Source organism: Sinocyclocheilus anshuiensis, unplaced genomic scaffold, assembly GCF_001515605.1.
Source record: "Sinocyclocheilus anshuiensis isolate Anshui unplaced genomic scaffold, SAMN03320099.WGS_v1.1 scaffold1135, whole genome shotgun sequence".
Taxonomy (NCBI): Eukaryota; Metazoa; Chordata; class Actinopteri; order Cypriniformes; family Cyprinidae; genus Sinocyclocheilus; species Sinocyclocheilus anshuiensis.
The window spans coordinates 529319-540392 of record NW_015546093.1 but is presented as its reverse complement, the minus strand read 5'-3'; the positions used below and the strand labels follow the sequence as shown (position 1 = coordinate 540392).

General features: G+C 41.2%; 1 pseudogene; it reads left to right on the top strand.

The window, feature by feature from the left end:
- The window catches only part of LOC107700130 (bone morphogenetic protein receptor type-1A-like), a 41153-nt pseudogene that overhangs the window by 17430 nt on the left and 12649 nt on the right, over positions 1-11074 (top strand).

The window sequence follows — 11074 nt, the reverse complement described above, 5'->3', positions numbered from 1 at the left end:
GGAGCCGTTTTCTCATTTTTCTACTTTCAATATTAAATCAAAAAACGAATGATCGAATGATACACGGATTTATGGTTGCCAGAACCATATGGTTCTCTGTAAAAAATACTGTTATAATGTTTCGAGTGTTATGGAGTGCCTAGCCTATATATTAGGGCTGTGCGATTAATCGAAATCGTCATAAAATCGCGATTTGAGCGTGCACGATTTCTAAATCGCTTTATAGCACGATTTTCCGCACCCCCGACCTCCCGCAGTATGCTATCCGAACCAATCAGAATGCAGCGCGCCTAAATGGAGCACGAGAACAGAACAGACCGGGCGGGCATACAAACGTAACGCCAGGTTCACACACTCCGTCTGTGGTGCGTATTTTTTCCGCGCCCATGTTAACGGATCAGTGCGTTCACACTGCACACGATTGCGCTCCGGCAATGCGCTCCAGGAGCGGTGCGTCTGCAGCAGTTATGCTGCGATCGTTTCCGCACTGAATCTATTTCTGCTGTGCTGCACGCGCTGAAAGTGAAAGCGCATTATTCGCGGTAAAAAAATAACATGGATTGGCACGGAAATTTTTACTGTACTGTGATAAAAGAGAATCACAATGCTGAAAAAGCATTTTCAGAAACAACGTTTGGATTTGAAATCAAAATAATGGATAAATGGTGTGTTTGTGGTAAACAGCCGCGGATCAGGAGCGGACTGCAAACGCGTCCTGTGCGCGAAAGCAAAATGAGTCCGTGCTGCTTCTGCACCGCATACACAATACTGTATACGCACTGCAGCCTTATGTCTGTTCTAGAGACATGTTACAGCGTTTTGATAAAGCTCTAATTGGTTTTCTTTTGGAAATATGTTTCAAATTCACACTGAATGTATTTATGACTGTAAAGCATGTCTGTGTGTGTCAAAATCGTGATTAAAATCGAAATCGCAAAATTTATCAAAGAAATCGCGATAGGTTTTTGTTATCCATATCGCACAGCCCTACTATATATTATACAACTTATAATTGTATATATTTAATTAATTATATAATGCTAATAAACCAATCTCTTTGAACTACCAAAATCTGCTTTTTGCCTTTAAATTGTATGGATAACCATTATAATAAAACAGATGGCACAATAGAAAGCCACATGATGAATCAGAGTTTATCATAAGTGGTCTGTCCCTAAAACATGGCCAGTACTTGTGTATAGACAGTTCACTACTGATAACCGAAATAAGAAACAAAACTATTTATACAAAATACAATCATGTGATGTCACAAGGATTTCCGAGAATGTCCTTATACTGTTTTTCATCCAAAATTACTAGTAGTCTACTTCCAAAAATATACATTTGTTTTACAGTTTTTCACTGTATTAGTTAACAAAGTTAACCCAAATAATTTTTTTTTTTACATTGTATGATGATTTTGCTGTTACTATAAAATGTGAAAAATGCTAACAACAGAAAATGAGTAGGTGTGTGCAAACTTTTGACTGCTAGTGTATGTCGACAACTAACATGAATTTAGATTCCGTTTCACCCGGACTCTCAATGCTAAATACAGGTAAATAGAGCACAGAAGAACCCAAGGTACATTACTATTGGCTTCCATGTGGGTGATTGGTACAGCAGGAAGACCTCAATAGACTATGCAACACCATCATCAGTGTGTTCTTGAACCCACGACTGTCTGGATAAAGCCCTGCATCTGTTGCCACAAACCTCCGCCCTCGTTTCCTTCCTTTCAACTTTCTGCACTTTCCACTCGATTTCTCTTTTGTAGATGTACCCACAGAAAGATTAATTTTTACCCTCCTGCATGTTTTTTGCTATCAAATCAGATACCATCTGTCTTACTAAATTCCCAATAACCCCGTTTTATATTTCCATTAGAGTGTTGTGTGTCTCTTGAGGGTTGTTCAGACATCCGATAAGCCGCAGATACAAACCAAAGACGGGCTGTAGATGTGAGAGAGAAAGCAACGGCAGGCTGTGAAGAGGGCTGTGCTGGTAGCAGAGCGTGACTGAGATGTTGGAAGAGCTGTGGCCAGCAGGGAATGATAGATCGAGCAGGGTAGAGAAGGGGGAGGAGGACAGGAGTGCAGCAGGAGGTTTGGAAGGGGAGTGCTCTGCAGGAACGTTTCAGTATTCTTATGGTAATCCAGTCTTGGATGAGCCTCAGAAGCAGCCAAGCAAACAATGAGAGTGGAGCCAGGAAGTCTGCTCTCCCTGCTGGCCGGTGTGACTTGAGAGGCAGGCAAGGCGCTGGGCTGCCTGCAAGGAGGGGCCCCCAGGAGGGGCCAGCGAAACGCATGCCAGCACACATATCCACATACCACATTCACTCAATCGACGAGTTAGAGAGCATGGTCGGTGCTGGTGAAAAGCATGTTTGTATTTGTTTGCATGCTTTGTGGTGAGCGGGGCTTGTTTTTCTGTAGACTATATTATACCGTTATCATTATTAGCACAGATTTGGTGATGTCCTTTTGGCAATTCTTTTAAGAGATTCTGATTACAAATTACCTGCCGATAATACAGTTTTTTTTTTTCTTAGTAGGTTGATATTGGCTATTGAATTGTGCATGCTCATTTCATCCGTTTTTTCCATTTAGATTACATATGACATCATCTAATGATCGCTTAATAAAGTTAAAGTGATTTTAATAATGTTAATAAAATTATATAAAATAAAGTAAATAAACTTTTTACCTTAAATTGTTCAGATAGCCAATATAATAATACAGGTTGTGCAATGAAAGTCCATAGTTAATAATAGTAAAATTAGGTTAAATAATGATAATAAAGTTAAATAAAATAAAGTTAGATCAAAAATATAAAGAGGTTTAGTTTATCTAAGATAATTAACAGGTTAAGTTAATCTATAAAAACATTAATAATTTAGTAACAGTTAAATGTAATCTTTAGAAAAACTGAATATTAATTTTTCATATATTTTCACATAATTTTGTGATGCCTAAATTCACTTACAGTATTTAAAACGATTGATTTTTGTTTTTAGTGTTTTATTTAGGATTTTCATAACATAACATGAAAACAATTATCTCTAAACAATTATTGGGTTAATTTTAATATTGGTCCATCCCTAATTCTGCTAGGTGTTATTTGGTGTTGGTCTGTGGTTTTTGTTTTCATGTAAGGCTCTGGTTTTGTACATGTTTCTTTAGTGTGTGTGCATCGATCAAGACATGCATTGCGCTGCATTCTTAACATGATATTTTGGGTGATCCCTTTAGTTGTTCATCTCACCTGCCTTTCCAAAATCTGTCTGAAAGGGGTTGTTTGGCGTCTTGCATTTATTCTTTTCTTCTATGAAATGGACTTAGCTGAAAAAACAAAGATATTCAAAGGCGCTGTCAAAGCAGCATTATCTTTGGGGAAACGAGTGACACAGCTCGCTCTGTTCTTTCTCAGATTTCTGTCTCCAGAGTGACTTCCCCTTTCAAGCATCATATGATTGAAGACTGTGGGAATGCCTTCCCAGAAACCACATGCCATGCCTCAGTGATTTGCTGTAAGGTGTGGTCATTCTATATGGTGGCTACAGTTGCTTTACCTTTTCCCCCATCTCTCTGGTCTTTCATCCATTCAAAGGAAATTAATGAGGATCTTTCCTCTGAAAGAATGCTCAGTGAGACTATAAATTATGCCATTTAGCACAGCTCTATGGCATCTGTGCCTTCTGATTTAATAGTGGTCCATCTGATGCAGAGATTTGCTTTGTGCCAGTTTTGAAACTGTGTTATTGATATTAAGTTGTGTGCCACTGCACATTCACATCTGTAGTTATTCTTAACGAGAGCAAATTGATTTTCCAAACCACGTCTTCATGTGATTTAGATAATTTCCTTTTGAATATGGAATGTTTTTTGTTTTGTTTGTTTCTTTTTTTTGTAACTGTATTTAATATTATTTGTATGTTGTGACTGTGGTTTGGATGATCTTGTTCACAGATGTCAGTGTAAGTGCCAGGGACCTGTTACGTGTGTTGGTGCTGTAAGGAGCACAAGACGACGGAGAATTCCAAATAACAGTCCTTTAATAAATCCACAGAAGAAATACTGGTGAAACTCTGGTGAAAAGGCAAGGGACTGAACAGAACAGGGAGAACTTATACAGAAACTAAACGAGGGAACTAATGAGATTATTAACGAACACAGGTGAACAGAATAAACTAATCAAGGGAACTAAGGAAAACTAGGTCACTGAAAAACGAAGACAGGAGAACAGGAACACAAACAAAAGCCAATAAACGTGACAGTTCGCCCCCTCCCGGGAAGACGTGACCTCACGCCGGAAACTGTCCAACTGCGGAGGGAGGGGTGGGGGCTCTGGAGGAGGGCGAGAGCGGGGCTTGTTTTTCTGTAGACTATATTATACCGTTATCATTATTAGCACAGATTTGGTGATGTCCTTTTGGCAATTCTTTTAAGAGATTCTGATTACAAATTACCTGCCGATAATACAGTTTTTTTTTTTCTTAGTAGGTTGATATTGGCTATTGAATTGTGCATGCTCATTTCATCCGTTTTTTCCATTTAGATTACATATGACATCATCTAATGATCGCTTAATAAAGTTAAAGTGATTTTAATAATGTTAATAAAATTATATAAAATAAAGTAAATAAACTTTTTACCTTAAATTGTTCAGATAGCCAATATAATAATACAGGTTGTGCAATGAAAGTCCATAGTTAATAATAGTAAAATTAGGTTAAATAATGATAATAAAGTTAAATAAAATAAAGTTAGATCAAAAATATAAAGAGGTTTAGTTTATCTAAGATAATTAACAGGTTAAGTTAATCTATAAAAACATTAATAATTTAGTAACAGTTAAATGTAATCTTTAGAAAAACTGAATATTAATTTTTCATATATTTTCACATAATTTTGTGATGCCTAAATTCACTTACAGTATTTAAAACGATTGATTTTTGTTTTTAGTGTTTTATTTAGGATTTTCATAACATAACATGAAAACAATTATCTCTAAACAATTATTGGGTTAATTTTAATATTGGTCCATCCCTAATTCTGCTAGGTGTTATTTGGTGTTGGTCTGTGGTTTTTGTTTTCATGTAAGGCTCTGGTTTTGTACATGTTTCTTTAGTGTGTGTGCATCGATCAAGACATGCATTGCGCTGCATTCTTAACATGATATTTTGGGTGATCCCTTTAGTTGTTCATCTCACCTGCCTTTCCAAAATCTGTCTGAAAGGGGTTGTTTGGCGTCTTGCATTTATTCTTTTCTTCTATGAAATGGACTTAGCTGAAAAAACAAAGATATTCAAAGGCGCTGTCAAAGCAGCATTATCTTTGGGGAAACGAGTGACACAGCTCGCTCTGTTCTTTCTCAGATTTCTGTCTCCAGAGTGACTTCCCCTTTCAAGCATCATATGATTGAAGACTGTGGGAATGCCTTCCCAGAAACCACATGCCATGCCTCAGTGATTTGCTGTAAGGTGTGGTCATTCTATATGGTGGCTACAGTTGCTTTACCTTTTCCCCCATCTCTCTGGTCTTTCATCCATTCAAAGGAAATTAATGAGGATCTTTCCTCTGAAAGAATGCTCAGTGAGACTATAAATTATGCCATTTAGCACAGCTCTATGGCATCTGTGCCTTCTGATTTAATAGTGGTCCATCTGATGCAGAGATTTGCTTTGTGCCAGTTTTGAAACTGTGTTATTGATATTAAGTTGTGTGCCACTGCACATTCACATCTGTAGTTATTCTTAACGAGAGCAAATTGATTTTCCAAACCACGTCTTCATGTGATTTAGATAATTTCCTTTTGAATATGGAATGTTTTTTGTTTTGTTTGTTTCTTTTTTTTGTAACTGTATTTAATATTATTTGTATGTTGTGACTGTGGTTTGGATGATCTTGTTCACAGATGTCAGTGTAAGTGCCAGGGACCTGTTACGTGTGTTGGTGCTGTAAGGAGCACAAGACGACGGAGAATTCCAAATAACAGTCCTTTAATAAATCCACAGAAGAAATACTGGTGAAACTCTGGTGAAAAGGCAAGGGACTGAACAGAACAGGGAGAACTTAACTAAACACTAAACGAGGGAACTAATGAGATTATTAACGAACACAGGTGAACAGAATAAACTAATCATAAGGAAAACGGAAAACTAGGTCACTGAAAAACGAAGACAGGAGAACAGGAACACAAACAAAAGCCAATAAACGTGACAGTTCGCCCCCTCCCGGGAAGACGTGACCTCACGCCGGAAACTGTCCAACTGCGGAGGGAGGGGTGGGGGCTCTGGAGGAGGGCGAGGAGCAGAAAAGGGGCAAAACAAAACATATTCCAGGGCAAATAAAGTAGTCCATGGGGGAGCGGAAAGTGGGAGGAGCCAGGTGTTAAGCCAGAGGCCAGCCACGACGAGGCCCCAAGGTGGAGTCAAGGGATGGAGGAGCCATGGTGGAGAAAGCCTTGACGACACCCTGGGGACGAGCGATGGAGACTGAGCCACTGGAGGTGGAGCCGAGCAGACGGAGAGCCAGGGCGGAGGGCCAAGGCAGAGCCGGAGTGACTGAGGATGAAGGCGGAGCCGGAGGGAAGGAGGAGCCTGACAGAGCCAGAGGGACGGAGTGACGAGGCAAAGCCAGAGGAGTGGAGTCCCAAGGCAACGGATGTTCGACGACTGACCAAGGCGGAGCCAGTGGGATGACGGGCCATGGTGGAGACGAGGGAGCTACGAGTCAAGGCGGAGCCAATGGGTCAGAGGACCGAGGTGGAGTCCGGGGCTCAGAGGCTGGAGGCGAAAACGGGATCCTCACGCCTAGGCGGAGCTGGAGACTGGTAGTCCCGAGGTGGATCAGAGCGCCCAGATGGCGCTGACTGAGGGTGAGCTGAGGGACTGGCAGGAACCAGCGGAGACAGGGCTGAGGAACTGGCTAGCATAAGAGGAGGCAGGAGAGAGAGACTGGGTGGGAGCTTAAGAGTCACAGGGAGCTTAGGAGACACAGGAGAGCTGGACGGAACCAGCGGAGACCCAGGAGACATAAGAGAGCTGGACGGAACCAGCGCAGACTCCGGAGACATAGGAGATTCAAGAAACACTGGAGGTTCAGGGGAACTGAGAACAACCTCTCCAAACCAGTCAATTAGATCATCTTGAAAGATGTCCATAAGTTCCTCTTAATAACCAGAGACCCGTTGCAGCTCACCCTCAATGACGGGAGTGTGGGCGGGGCTTCCCTCCAAGCCCTCGATCTCCACAAGCACTCCCTCAGGCACGTGCAGTGTAGCTCGGCTCACACACCTGGTCAGACGTCTCTTGAGGCTCAGGCTCCGGGGCGATGATCGGCTCAGTCGCAGTTTTATGTGCTGGCTCACGTGTCGCAGCAGGCTCAGGCTCTCCGTCTGTGGTGGGCTCAGGCACTTGCTCTGTGCAGCGGGCTGATGGCTGGCTGGTCTCTGGTTCTGGAGTGGGGCTGGTGAAGTCCTCCTCGGCAGGGCAGACGGTGAATTGTGATCCACAACTCACTTCCTTCTTCCGTTTTTAAAAAAATCTCCGTCCACATGAAAATGCGAAAGCATGCTATGAAGCACTGTCAAGAGCATACCAAGCCAACAGGTGGCGATATAATCTCAACCGTAAAGCCATGTTGGCCAATCAAAAGCCTGAAAACCCAAAAACTCCGGTTTCACTGTCTACATGATAACACTGCAACCAGAGTTTTTGAAAATCTTCACCCTGGCAGGAGTATTCAAAAATGTTCGGTTTCAGTGACCTAGTGCTGCATTTGCGTGTGGACGAATGGCCAAACCGCATAGAGAAAGCTGTGGTTTTGAAAATACCCGTGTTCATGTGGACAGGGCCTTATACAGAAACTAAACGAGGGAACTAATGAGATGATTAACGAACACAGGTGAACAGAATAAACTAATCAAGGGAGCTAAGGAAAACTAGGTCACTGAAAAACGAAGACAGGAGAACAGGAACACAAACAAAAGCCAATAACCATGACAGGAACTCATGATAGGATTGTTCTTTCTCTGTCAGCACACTTCCTGTCTTTAGGCCATGAAGCTTTCCACACTGACTGGTCACGGCATGCTTTTACCAGTCTTCCATCTTTATCTCTCCTAAGGCATATTCACACCAACAGTGAATTTTTCATTCTGGTTATTTACAGGCGTTAATACAAGATCTCACCCATCTGACAATATGGATGCATATAGTAAAGGTTATTACTTTTATTAGTAGTAATCAAGCTTAGAAAAACTCATACTGATTATAATTCTTTATTAATATTTAGCAGCAGTGTAATTTTTATTTATTATTCCATGGTCTGTTGGAATTCTTGATTCTGATTGGCTTTCAGGTATGCATTAAAACCGTTTAATGCACAGGTAGTTCCAAGTCAGTTTAATCACTGTTCTATATTAATGCGCCGCTGCTTTAATTGACACACACAAACGCACACACACATCACTCGCACAGAGAGAGAGAGAGAGAGATCGGAGATCCCGCTGCGCACACAGAAACGTTCAGGAGTAGGCCAACATAAACTTGTCAACGCTGCCCCGTGACTTTTATTAATAAAATGGCTTAGATACTGGATCACTGCATTATATTCCTCAGCAACGAGGAGGTAAAATCTCTGCTTAATTAACTATACTCACAACTTCATTGTTTGTAGAGAGTAACGCACAGACGCAGGTAATTCACACACACAAGTGTCATCGCTCTCTCACAAACAATCGATATTAATTCAAATAAATGTTATAATTCATTCATTTAAATAAATGTGATCTAACTACACTATTTCATCTTTGTGTCTAATTTGAAGCGGGCAGAATGCTAGAGCTAACGAGCCATAACTGATGAAAATAATCGTAATTTTTACCCATTCGTGCAAATATTTTGCTGCAATAAGAGCAATACTAGTTTTAGCTTGTCTATAACTTGGCAAATGACCATGGAATAAGCGGGATAATCAACGGCTTGCTGTGCATTAAAGGATTTTAAATGCACTTCGCGTCGGATGGTTCTTGGCCTCCACGTCGTGCATTTAAAATCCTTTAATGCACGGCAAGCCGTTGATTATCCCTTACATATATAATAATAGTAATTGTAGTAGTAGTAAAAATAATCATATTCATAATAATAATAAAAGTAAATTGTACTGTCTATGAAAGTTGCACACAAGTTTATTTTCTTTACCAGGGATGGAATGAGTTGTTGAAACCTGTTGCAGGTCATATCTCTCCATCCCTTGCCCTGTGGAGAAGGATCCAGTCTGTCTTAAGGGGTCCCTATGAGCCAGAGGAGCCCCGCCTTTTGTTTCCCATTACCCAGGAGTCAGGGAAGTGTGAAAAGTAGGGCGCAGGTCGGGGCCCTTTGTCCCCCTCGGCCAAATGAAAAGTGACAGACACCGGCCCCCTCTCTGTGCCTGTTAATTCAGGCCCCCAGTCCCGCAGAGCCTCTGGGAGCCACTAATTGCATCGAGACAAGCAAGCAGTTTTGGTGACCATTGAAATCCATTGTATGAACAAAACAAAAATAAACACACACAATGAGGTTGAGTAAACAATGGCAGAATCTATATTTTTGGGTGGAATATCCCTTTAAGCAGCCTTCCAGACTCGAGAGCCGCCATCCCACAGCTCCGCTCTGATACGCGGTCAGGGATCATGCTCTCACAAGACACGCCGCTAAGATGGAAGTGCAAATGAATTTGAATACCACTCAAATTCTCTCTGTCAAGCTTGCTTTCTGGCACTGAGCAAGGAAACATGTCACAATGATGGTTCTGAAACATTAATGTGTTCCTCTCTCTTCATTACAGGGTCTTAAACAAGAGAAGGCTGTAAAGAGGCCTTGAAGTCATCATCACGTCACATACTCTTCCTCAGTCTACTCACCTTCACAGCTAATTGGTGACTTCATTTGTCTCAAAAGTGGCAGAGTTCAGCACGACCAAGACAGCTATATAGTTTCAAATCTCAGCCAACATGATAAAAAGCCACTCCATGGTCATCATCTTTGGCATTTTGGGAGCTGCCGTCCTTGTTTCGCCGTCGGCTGAGGGTAAGCCAGTTTCATTATTGTAAAGTGTCTACACTTGGCCATTGCTTCCCTCTCAGGGGACCAAGCAGACGCTTGGCAGTAGCTGCTGAATGTCTGTTTTGAATCACAAACCCCTATAGCAAACAAAAATGTGTTTTTTTGTTGTTGTTTTTTTTTGGTTTCATTTGAGTGAGGGAAGAAGGCGGAAACTGCAGATGACTGGAAGGGTCATCTGTTTTGTTTGATCTGGATGCACAATAGAAATGCAGCAGCAATTTATAAATACAAAGCAGACTGAGGCAGCAGGAGAATTGATTTCGCCATATTTGGATGATACCCAGTGTTTGCAGAAGCCTGTTTTAATGGATGGTGGCCTTTAAAAACATAGCACAGTAATGGCCTCGCTTTTTATTCTCATCAGGCCCCGTAAGCTCAGAATCTGTCTCTTCACATTTGCAATGCATTAGCAAACAAACACTATCTGCCAGGATATTCATCTTAATTACATTATTTAATTTTATTGATTTGATGCGCTTCTGATCTTCTCTCATATGGGTTGACAGTAATGGAGACTTTGCCTCCATTTCAGGTAAATGCAGACATGAGGAACTGCACACTGTTTTCTCACAAATGTAACAGTCTGCATTAGAGACTGTTGTGTGGCATTCACGTTGTCTTTAGGCATTCATTCACTCAGCAGTGATTGTCTTTGGAAAATACACTTCTTAGGGCTGAGGTGTGAAGAGGCTGTTTGGGTCACATTTGGCTGTGCAGACAAACAAAGGTTTGGGTGATTGGTTTGAAATTGTGAGTGTTTATATGTTAAGGAGAGGAATGGGGGGGAGAGTGTGTCAATGGGCAAGATTGTAGATGTGTGTATTTCAGGTAAATGCTGTTTTTTTCCTCTAGGGTTTTACACTAGTATGTTAATGAAGGCAGTTGTAGGGTGACTGCAATTAATGTTGAAGCGTTAACATTGACAAAGCACTGAATAGCACTGCTATTGTCTATTTTTCTAAGAAA